This window comes from Citrus clementina, unplaced genomic scaffold, assembly GCF_000493195.1.
Source record: "Citrus clementina cultivar Clemenules unplaced genomic scaffold, Citrus_clementina_v1.0 scaffold_2, whole genome shotgun sequence".
Classification (NCBI taxonomy): domain Eukaryota; kingdom Viridiplantae; phylum Streptophyta; class Magnoliopsida; order Sapindales; family Rutaceae; genus Citrus; species Citrus x clementina.
Window position 1 is genome coordinate 3,212,235 of NW_006262688.1, and position 11,847 is coordinate 3,224,081.

An 11,847-nucleotide genomic window follows, 5' to 3' on the forward strand; every position below is an offset into this window, starting at 1 on the left:
AAGCTTTTAAAAGTTACTCTATGTATTTTTCCAATTAAGTAATGAACATAAGTCTTGAGGGACATACTTGTAAAGCTAGTAGAAATCCTTTTCTAGCAAGAGTTTCTAACCTTTTTTTCACTAGTGTGACCAACCACATTCACATCTTCTTTTCTGATCTTAGTTTCTATCACATAGAGAATGTTCACTTTCTTTCCCTTAGGTAGCACTAGTGAGTCTTTGCTAAGCTTCCATTTTGCTTCACCAAATTGGTTATTATAACCATCATCATCAAGTTTGCCTATGGAGATCAAATTAAGGCAAATATCTATTACATATCTGACATCTTTAAGCACTAAATTAAAACCCACATTGGTTTCTAAGCAAATATCTCATATGTCTACAATCTTGGATACCCCCTTGTTTCCCATCCGAACATGGTCATAATGACCATTAACATACGATGTGAAGTAACATGAAACAAAGCACCCAAATCAATCACCTAATCATTGATATGCCAAGTGAGATTTATAGAGCTCTCATCATAAAAATACCTATATCACCGTCAACTATGGATGCAATGTTCTCTTTGTCATTTTTCTGAGCATCTGCTTTTTTTTGTCACTTATTCTCTTTTTCACAATCTATATTCCCTTTTTATATGACCCATTTTCTAACAACGAAAGCACTTGATGTTTCTCCTTTAAGACTTAGATCTTTCTCTAGGGTTATCATTATTCTAATGATGGGAATTTCTACCTTGGCTTTTTTCTTGCCTTTTTTACTTTTTTGAAACAAGTGCATCTTACTCAGAGGGAACCACTTCAACCTTCTTTCTTCTAGATTCCTTATTTCGCAGCCTATTTGTAACCATGTCCAATGTTAGTTTTCCATTCGGTGCTGAATTACTTACTGACATCACTAATATCTCCCAACTGTCAAGTAAAAATCCAAGCAACAGTAATTCTTGTAACTCATCATCTAAAATAATCTTCATAGTAATCAACTAATCAACCAAGTTTTGAAACTCACTAGTGTGTTCAGTTATACTGCGCCCTCCTTGTATTTCAAGTTAACAAGCCTTTTCATCATATTGGCTTTGTTCTATATTGTCGGCTGCTCATAAATTGTTTCCAATTTTCTCTAAAAAACATCAATCTTGGATTATTTCACGACATGGTGGTACATACTTTGATCAATCCATGATCTAATAATACTCGTTGCCTTTTGTTCAATTAATCGTATTTCTTATCATCTAAATCGGCAGTTCTACCTTCTTTGCCTTCAGCAGGTTCAAGTAAGTCTTTCATGTACAAAAAATCTTCCATTTTAGACTTCCAAATAACATAATTCCATAACTTCATTTAATCATGCATGCCAAAGGTTCCTTCATCTCAACTATATAAGTAATAAAAGCACAAAACCTAAAGTTCTGATACCACTCTATCGGGAAAAGAACTCACACAAGCTACTGCAAATTAAGCAGAAACAAATTCTTTCCCTCTTTATATGACTAAAACAGAATATGTACCACAAATTAATAAGCAGAAAATAAATCAACACAATCCAAAGCAATAAATCAATCACAAGAGACACAAATTTTTACATAAAAAACTCAAAACGGGAAAAACCAAGGGGTCGTAGTCCGATATAACCTTCCACTATATTAATAATGGGATTACAATACAAATTCTTCTCTAGATAACACTATAGGCTAACAACATTCTCAACAATCTTTACTTAGGGTAACATCTTTTATATGTCTCTATAACAAGTGGGCATCTCAAATAACAGTCGACTAGAGGAGAAAACAACAATCAAAATCAGTATGACTGTACAGGATGATGACAGGAACTTACTCTCCAAATTTGAGAAAAAACGGAGTTAAAATCGCCTTCCAATTATCCAATCAAAGATTAAAACACTTGCCCCCAAATTTAATAATCGGTTGTCTTCTCTTTTCTTTTTCTTTTTTTTTTTACCTTTTTAATGTCAGTCGCCGCTTGCTTTTTATGCCTTTTATTGACGTGATTTTAAAGCCAATTTATTGGTTATTTTCAATATGTCCCAATATTTTTTTAATTACTTAAACACCCAAACTAATAAAGTTTTGGGCTTGAGTTACCCAAATGAGATGGACCCAATTATTGCTCCAATATTACTCCGAGAGAGAGAGGGAAAAAAAACCATTAACATATTTATATTATCCATTTTATTGAGAAAGAATCCATTTGTAAAGTAATTTCGGCATCAAGGAAATAAATTCGGCATATAAGATCAAAGCAACGCTATCGAAAAAATTTGATTACATTTTAATTTTGTGAAAACTGCTTTTAAATCCTATATCAAACGGGGTGTAAACTTCTATCCCTCATCGCACGCAATATCCAATTTTATACATTGACAAAAAGTTGTTTATCATAATATCATTCCTTATAACAAGATTTTGCAACACTTCAAACAAGAGCATTGAATTCTTATATCACCAACATCATTCTTAAATGCAAGGTGTTGAATCAATTAATAAATTTTCCGTATTTGTAAGGGGCATGGTCAAAATGTAAACCAACTAATGCAGTGTGTCGACGATACTAACGGCTATGGCGCACTGCACCACATTCATTGTATTGAATTAAATTATATTAAATGTAATATAATATCATATTTAGTATAGTATGTACTGTATTGTGCATTTAAATATTTTATATTATTTTAATTCTAAATCTGCAGCCGTCATCTACTACCATCAACTACTACCTACCAGAGTATACCATTGGAATCCTCATCATCGGAGAACCATACAAAGATAACATAACAAACAAATGAGACTCCACTCATCGACAAAAGGCTTGAGAACGATCGGCTGTTACTACTGTACGCCGTTAAAGGCTTGAGAACAGTTGGCTTTCTTCTTACTGATTTTTTTTGTAATTTATTATTAATTATAAATGAATTTAAAAATATTAAAATATTTTAATTAATAAAGAAAAAAGAAATTGGCAGACCCGCAAAAGCATGGGGTGAGCGTGTGTATCCATTAGAGATTTGTCTTTCTTTGATAGCTTAATAAAATACGAGTAATTTAGGTCCATAGGATTGATTGCGTGATTTTCAAACAATTTATATAATGCTATTCTCAAATAATATTTTTATTTTTTATGCTTTCAAATTATAATTTAAAATATGTGTAAATTCAACTTAATAATTGACATTTAAAAATTCATCACCCATAAAATTTTTTAATTTATGTGTAGGGTAACGACAAATTTTGTAAAAGAAAAAAATAATAAAGTACTATTTTGAGTTTTAGCAATATTAAATATTAAATTTTTAAAAACAGAAGAGTGTATTAAAAAAAATGTTTTGGAATTAAAATAAAAATGATTGAAAAGAGGTTTTATGAGAAGATTAGAAGGGTGCTAATAATCCAACTCTTTCTTTCATTAGTCATTTGAATTTAAATTTTAGAATAGGAGACTATTAGATTTACGATTTGTCTACCCTCCAATCTTTTAAATGGGGGAGGGGGGGGGGGGAATAACTCAGGTAATAAGAATGCAGTCTCTTTAAAGCGAAAGATCTTGGGTTCAGCCCTGTGGAAAATCCAATGATCCTCTCATTTAAAACAGGGGGAAAAATATATATATGCGAGCAACCATGGAGACTAAATAAAATACCAGTCGTAAATTATTCCACATTTTACATATGAAAAGGTATTGCACATATGTCAAAAGAAATTAAATGTATTTGTTGATTTTCGAGCAAGAATCAACATTAAAAACTTGTAAATCCGAATTTAAACGCATACATGGATTATATGCGGAAAACTGATAAACCAATGTTGTGCTACTGATTTATGGTCGGAGGATGATCACAAAGTCAGAAAATCCTCTCTATTCACGTTGCAAGAACCCTCTAAGCTTCTCTTGACTTGAATTTTCTCCAAATTACACTTTGCTTATTTTTTGCTTAACCTCTATTATCTATGGATTTGCACTCTATTTATAGCATTCCAAGAGTAGTGATCATCTTCTCAATGATTACTAAATAAGCTTAAACAATTGTTGGAGTGATCATCTTCTTAATGATCACTTAATATCTTTCTCTATAATATTGTAAGATATTATAGAGTTCTAACTCAAAATGATCACTTGCTCTTGGTCATGCTTCCCTCACAGGTGATCTCAAAGTGATAGAACCCTATATATAAATATATAAATATATATTTACATACATATTTCCAACATCTCCCACTCACACATGATGGGATGTTTATGGTGCAACGAGAATTATCTATTCAAGCCTTAAAACTCAATTATCATACTAGCAAATACAATGTGTGACCCATGAATAATAAGCAGGAGCTATATCGCTTTGAATCTCAATTGTATTCTATACAAAAGAGTTGTTCATCATATATCCTAGATTCCATATTATTACATCAAATTCAAGCATACTCAGTCTCATATCAAAAGCTATGCTTGACAATATACACTATATGTAATCACAATTGTATTAATCCTAGATTATACAATCGGTACCAGTGAAAAACATAAGGTAGATGTAAGTAATGAATCTTCCCATCACTTTTATATTTCTTAGTTTTAGATTAACTACATTCCTAGACTTGTTTCATAAACCGAATAACATCATAACTTTAGAAAACAAGTTTAAAGTCCCAAACAGTAATCTATCACCTCAAAATATAGTCGATAGTATATAAGGATTCCTATTGAGGTTTATAATACCTCAAAGAAATTTTACACAATGAGAAATAAAGGAAATTTTCTCATTTTTCTTTATTTGGTCATTAAAGCGCACGTTGTATAAATACGTGCTACAATGAATTCTCTTTTCTGAGAGCATATGTATAAATTATTTCACTGTACAAATCTTAGTTCAGTCGCTACTCAAGCGCCTAACCTGAGTTTTCAATAATCTCGCTTATCTAAAGCGCCAATTTAAAAGGCTCACGTATGGCTTCAATCAGGTTTCCATGATTATTGGGTATATCATGGTCGGTTTTATATTATATATAAACCTCATCTTGACCCAGTCAAGGCAACACATTTATAAATGTTCCATGAGAATATACATAGTTTCTAATTCTCTATCTATTGTCTCATTTCAACTTGTTTTTCTAGCAACTGAGGCGATCGCTTGTGTAAGAAAACCGATCAAAACCTGATGACATAACTTTAAATATGTGTAATCAAAAAAACTTTTATATGGACAAACAATAATAAGAATTTAATCATGTGAAAAATTTATCACATGTCCATTACTCAAAAAATAATATTTCACCAAGTACAATTTTACAATCTATGTAAGCCCAATGATCGAGTATGTTTCAAGTAAACATCTCGTGTTATGGCTTTGGTAAATGGGTCTGCTACCGTAAAATGTGTAGATGTGTACTATATTAGCACTTCTCTTTGTGCTACAATTTCTCTCACAAATTTGTACTTGGTTTCTATGTGTTTTGACTTACTATGGTATTTGGCATCTTTTGTAAAAGATATGGCTGCTTGACTATCACAATGTATAATTACTGGTCTAGAAGAATTAGTAACTATTTTGAGATCTTCAATAAATCTCTTAAGCCATACAGCTTCTTGCACTGCTGTTGAACATGCCACATATTCAGCTTCCATCGTAGATAGAGCAATGCATGTTTGTTTCTTGCTACTCGAAGAAATTGCGCCACGACTAAGTAAAAATGCATTTCCGGAGGTCGATTTTCGCTCATCTAGATCGCTACCCCAATCGGCATCTATATAACTAATTAGGCGCAATTCACCTCCCTGATAGCATAAAGAGTAGTCGGCAGTGCCTTTTAGATATGTAATAACCCTTTTGATTGCATTTCAATGCTGTCGTCCTACATTTGATTGGTATTTACTCATTAACCTCACAGCATAATAAATATATGGTCTAGTACACATCATAACGTACATAAGAGTGCCAACAGCACTTGAGTACAGAACTCGTGCCATTGCTTTTAATTCTTCAGGAGTCTTAGGGCACATTTTAAGGCTTAGAGTTTGTCCTTTTGAAATAGGAGTAGCCATAGGTTTACAATCTGACATATTGAATCGTTCAAGAATTCTCTTAATGTATGTCTCTTGTGAAAGAAATAAAAGTTTTTTTGAACGATCCCTATCAATTTTAACTCTTAAAATATAAGTTGCTTTACTCATATCTTTCATTTCAAAATTTGAGGATAACCATTCTTTTAATGATTTTGACAAACTCTATATTGTTTCCAGCCAACAAAATATCGTCCACAGAAAGAGATAAGATAACAAAGTTATCTTCTGATCTTTTAACATATACACAATGGTCTTCTTCGGTCATCAAGAATCCATAAGAAATTATGGCTTCATGAAACCTAAGATACCATTATCTGGAGGATTGTTTCAGCCCATATATTGACCTTTTAAGCTTGCAAACTTTGTGCTTTCAGTCTTGCAATATATAACCCTCAGGCTGATCCATGTATATTTCTTCCTCCAGTTCTCCATTGAGAAATGTTGTTTTAACATCCATTTGATGTAGTTCAAGATCTATATGTGCAACGATTGCTAGAATCAATCGTATTGAGGCAAACTTTACCACAGGGGAAAAAGTTTCCTCATAGTCTATACCTTCTTGTTGGGTATATCCTTTCGCTACCAAACATGCCTTATTTCTCTCAACTGTGCCATCCGCCTTATGTTTTATACGTAGAACCCATTTATTTCCAATGGTTCTTCGTTTAGGCGATAAATCAACCAAGTCCCAGACTTGATTTGATTTCATGGACTCTATCTCTTCATTTATTGCTTTTATCCATAATTCCTTAGCAGATGATGCAATAGCCTCACTAAAAAGTTCTTGGCTCATCGCTATTTGAAGCAACCATAAATGCCTCCCCTTCAATCTCAAAACGACGACGTGGGATGGAAATATGATTACTCCTTTGAATTGAGGCATCCTGTAAAGTCATTCCATAAAATGGTTGACTCCCACTAGGATAAAAAATCCCAGGTAAATATGGGTTTTCCTCAATTCCATTGACAATACTCAGTGGATCATTCATTTCATATAAACGAATATCTTTGTCAACATCTGTTATACTAGAAACGTCATTCTCTAAGAATGTGACATCTCGTGATTCTAGTTCAGTTATAGTTTCATTATCACGTTCACCAATCAATACATAACCTTTTGAGTGCTCAGGATAACTTATAAAAAAAAAAATTTTCCTCTTGCACCCAATTTTCCATGTGTATGAGAAGGATTGTGAACATATGTTGCAAACCCCCAGGTTCGCAAATGCGTTAGAACAGGTTTTCTACCTATCCATAGCTCATATGGAGTGGTGCTAATTGACTTACTTGGGACTCGATTAAGTGTGTAGGCAGCAGTCAGTAATGCATCTCCCCAGTAGGATATTGGGAGATTCGCTTGCACCATCATAGACCTAACCATCTCAAGTAATGTCCTATTTCTCCTTTTTGCAACACCATTTTGTTGTGGAGTCCTAAAAATAGTTAATTGTCTTTCAATACCTTTCTCTTAACACAATTCCTTGAACTGTTTAGAAAGATATTCATGTCCACGGTCTGTTCTTAAGACTTTGATCGTTTTGTCTAATTGATTTTCAACTAATTTGAAATTTTTTTTAAAGCAATCTAACGCATCAGGTTTGTGAGAAATCAAATAGACATGACCAAAATGTGAGTAATCATCAATGAATGTAATGAAGTATGAGGCGCCATGTATGGTCTTTACACTCATTGGACCACAAATGTCAGAATTGATAATTTGCAAAGAACTTTCAGCTCTAGTTCCTTTACCAAATGGTTTTCTTATTGTTTTTTCAGTTAGACAACTCTCACATATAAGTAATTCTATTTTATCGAGTGAGCCCAAATAACCTTCTCTAGATAATCGATGCAGATAATCGATGCATTATGTCTTGCCCTATATGTCCTAGTCTGGCATGCCATACATTAGCATCCACAGAATCAGAAGATGTGATCAATGAAAAACAATCTTGATTATAATTCTGATTAATTGCATTTAAAATCATAAAACCATTAAGTAAATAAACAGTTCTGACTAGAGTTTCATTAAGAACTAATTGCATACAAACATCATGGAATATCATATGATATCACATGTTTAGAAGTATAGTGACAGATACTAAGTTTCGTCGAATCTCTGGTGCATATAACACATCGTGGAGATAAAGCATTTGGCCACCATGCAGCTGTAATTTGCAAGTGCCAATCCCTTTAGCTTCAACCCTTAAGTTATTCCCCACGTATATCCACTTAGTCCCTTGACTAATCCGACGATATTCCACATAGGCTTCACGTTCATTTGCTACATGTTCCGTTACTCCTGAATCTACAATCCACAAAGGATGAGTTTTAGTCATATAAACGGAGCATATTACATACATATTATGTAAATTTATGGATTTAGTATGTACCTTTTTCGGTTCAGTGCAATCACGAGTGAAATGGCCAAGTTTACTACAATTATAACATGTCACTTTGCTCATATCCTTCTTCTGACCAATGTGTTTACCTCTCTTGCGCTTACCCAAACTGGATTACCCTTGATCAGATTTCCTTCTACTATGAGAGAAGATTTTACCTCTTCTTTTGAGTTTAATGCCCGAAACTTTTCGCGAGTTGGTATCAGCCATATAAAGTTAAGTAGAAGATTTAGTTGCCACTAGGCACTCATCTTCTAACTCCAAGTGACGTTGAATATCTTTAAACGTCTTGACACTCTCATTGTATGTCATGTTAACTTTCATATGCTCCTAACTATTTGGAAAAGATCGAATAACAGCCTGAACTTGTTGTTCATCCGTTATAATGCTATTAGCATTCTTTAGCTCTCTTATTAAAAGTAATATTTCTCTCAAATGCTGCTCCATTGAAGTATTGGGGCGTAATTTGGAAGAGATCGAATAACTGCCTGAACTTGTTGTTCATCAGTTATAATGCTATTAGCATTCTTTAGCTCTCTTATTATAAGTGACATTTCTCTCAAATGCCGCTCCATCGAAGTACTGGGGCACAATTTGTTAGTGTTAAATTCAAGATCTCTTTTATGTTGAGTAGAGTTACCCTTTCGCGGCTTAGTCATAATGTTTGTAATTACCTCTATTGAATCTTGCAATTCAAGGAGGTTTTGAACTTTAAGGTACCAAATATCATAATTATTACCGTTCAGTTTAATTCCTTTGTTTAATTCAGTCACGACACTGTTTGTTGTCATTTCTTCTAAGAAAAAAACTAAACACAGAGATAAGAAAAAAACTTCTTGATTTTATATACACATATTTTATTATTTTACTGTTTGAATCTTAGTCATAATGTTTGTAATTACCTCTATTGAATCTTGCCATTCAAGGAGGTTTTGAACTTTAAGGTACCAAATATCATAATTATTACCGTTCAGTTTAATTCCTTTGTTTAATTCAGTCACGACACTGTTTGTTGTCATTTCTTCTAAGAAAAAAACTAAACATAGAGATAAGAAAAAAACTTCTTGATTTTATTTACACATATTTTATTATTTTACTGCAAACAAATAGCTCAAAATATGATAAGTTTAATGTAAGGATTGGATTCGAAAAGTTGTCGAGCCTTCTAATCATCATCATTTCCAAACATTAAGTTAACATAATTTTAGTATATTACACAAAATATTAATTCATTTATTGTTTATTCCCTTAAAATTTTAACAATAATAGAACTCCCATTTATAAAACATGCCATAAGAATACATTCATCATACATCTATTCACGTGGATAATGCACCAGGAAAATTCCTAGGAAGATGGTGGAAACTAAAAATCCCTCTCAGTACCAAAGTTCCTTAGGCTCATGCCTTTTTGTCAAAATTTTCCTAAACATGCAATTTCCATATTACTACACTAGGATTATTCTCATTTTATGTTTCAAGTAATTTTGTTATGCTCCCACTGAAGCACAACTCTCTTAACGATGTATCATCATATGCAAAAAAAATATTTTTTCATATTTTTAATACTTATATAAAGTATTATTTTCTAATTTTAAAGTATTTATTTGACTAAAATTGAAATTAAATAAATAAACATATTATAAATTAATTTTTAAATTACAATAAAATAGAGAATAAAAAATTGAAATGGTCACCGCAAACGGCGCCTCAAAATTCAATCAGGAAGGCAGCACGTGGATTACACTCTCCACCGCCGCGAGTGGGCTAGAACAGTGAAATCACTGTTCATCTTTTTCAACCTCACCAATTTTCTAGATTTCGAACCAGAATTTTAAATGTTATGTTATCTCTCATTACACGTCGGAAGTTTACATATGATATACCGTTGGAAAGATCGTTTCATGCTCTTTCCAATGATATCAATTTTATATTCATATGTTATGTATCATAAAAGATATGAGTAAAATAAACCTGCGGGTTCATATCCTAGGTTTTCACTTTACTCATTACATGGATCATATTGCATCCTCATGGCAACTAGGAATTAATCTATACACCTTAATATGTTTATTAATCCTGTTGCATGGCATCAACAACAAGTAAATTATAACATGCCATTAATATGTGTTCTTGATGGAAAAATTAACTTTCTTAAAGAACATGCTTGGGTCTCATGCTCTACATGCTTAAATCAGAACACAACATATTTGTCTTTGATACCAATGTTGATTTTCGAGCAAGAATCAATATAAAAAAACTTGTAAATCCGAATTTAAACACATACCCGGATTATATGCGGAAAATCGATAAACCAATGTTGTGCTACCGATTTATGGTCTGAGGATGATCAGAAAGTCGGAAAATCCTCTCTATTCATGTTGCAAGAACCCTCTAAGCTTCTCTTGACTTGAATTTTCTCCAAATTGTACTTTACTTATTTTTGCTTAACCTCTCTTATTTATGGATTTGCACTTTATTTATAACATTCCAAGAGGAGTGATCATTTTCTCAATGATCACTAAATAAGTTTAAACAATTGTAGGAGTGATTATCTTCTTAATGATCACTTAATATCTTTCAATATAATATTATAAGATATTTTAGAGTTCTAACTCAAAATGATCACTTGCTCTTGATCATGCTTTCCTCATGAGTGATTTCAAAGTGATAGAACCCTATATATAAATATATAAATATATATTTACATATATATTTCCAACAGTATTCACATCAAATCTTCAGCAAATCAAGTGAGCCTGTTGAATCGTATACATATGTGGGCCGAAAAGATATTATTAACCAACTAATTATAGCTATCAAACAAGAAAAAGAAATTGAATATTCATAAACTAATACACTGCTTAGCAAACTCAAAGGATCATAAATAAGGATGGATTTGGCCAGTCATAAGTGCTGTGTAATGAAATCCACATTCAAATTTACCTTTACGTGGTTTCCATGTGAAGCATCATTACTTGTATATTAAGTCATGTACTTGTACGATTCAAATACATAAATAAAACATTCATTAACCTTTCCCTTCCGGTATCTGAACTTTTCAGATGGTATCAGAACAATTTATATCATCAATAAGTTTAGTAACAGATATGATCTAGGCTCTTTTTGAGCTCAGAAACGACCAAAATATTACTAATAAGAGTTAAATTTTCCATGTTTCGTTTACCAAGAGGCAAGATCAAAGCAACACAATTCAAATTTAACTACTAATAATAATAAGTAGGTTTTAAGGATTAGGATGTGAGAAAAGGAACCTCATATCTTTTGATAGCCAGTGGTGAGAAGATTACACTCTGAATCCAATAATCCTAGTTCAAAATCTCGGCGGAAATCTTTTATGAAAAATATTTTTCCTTG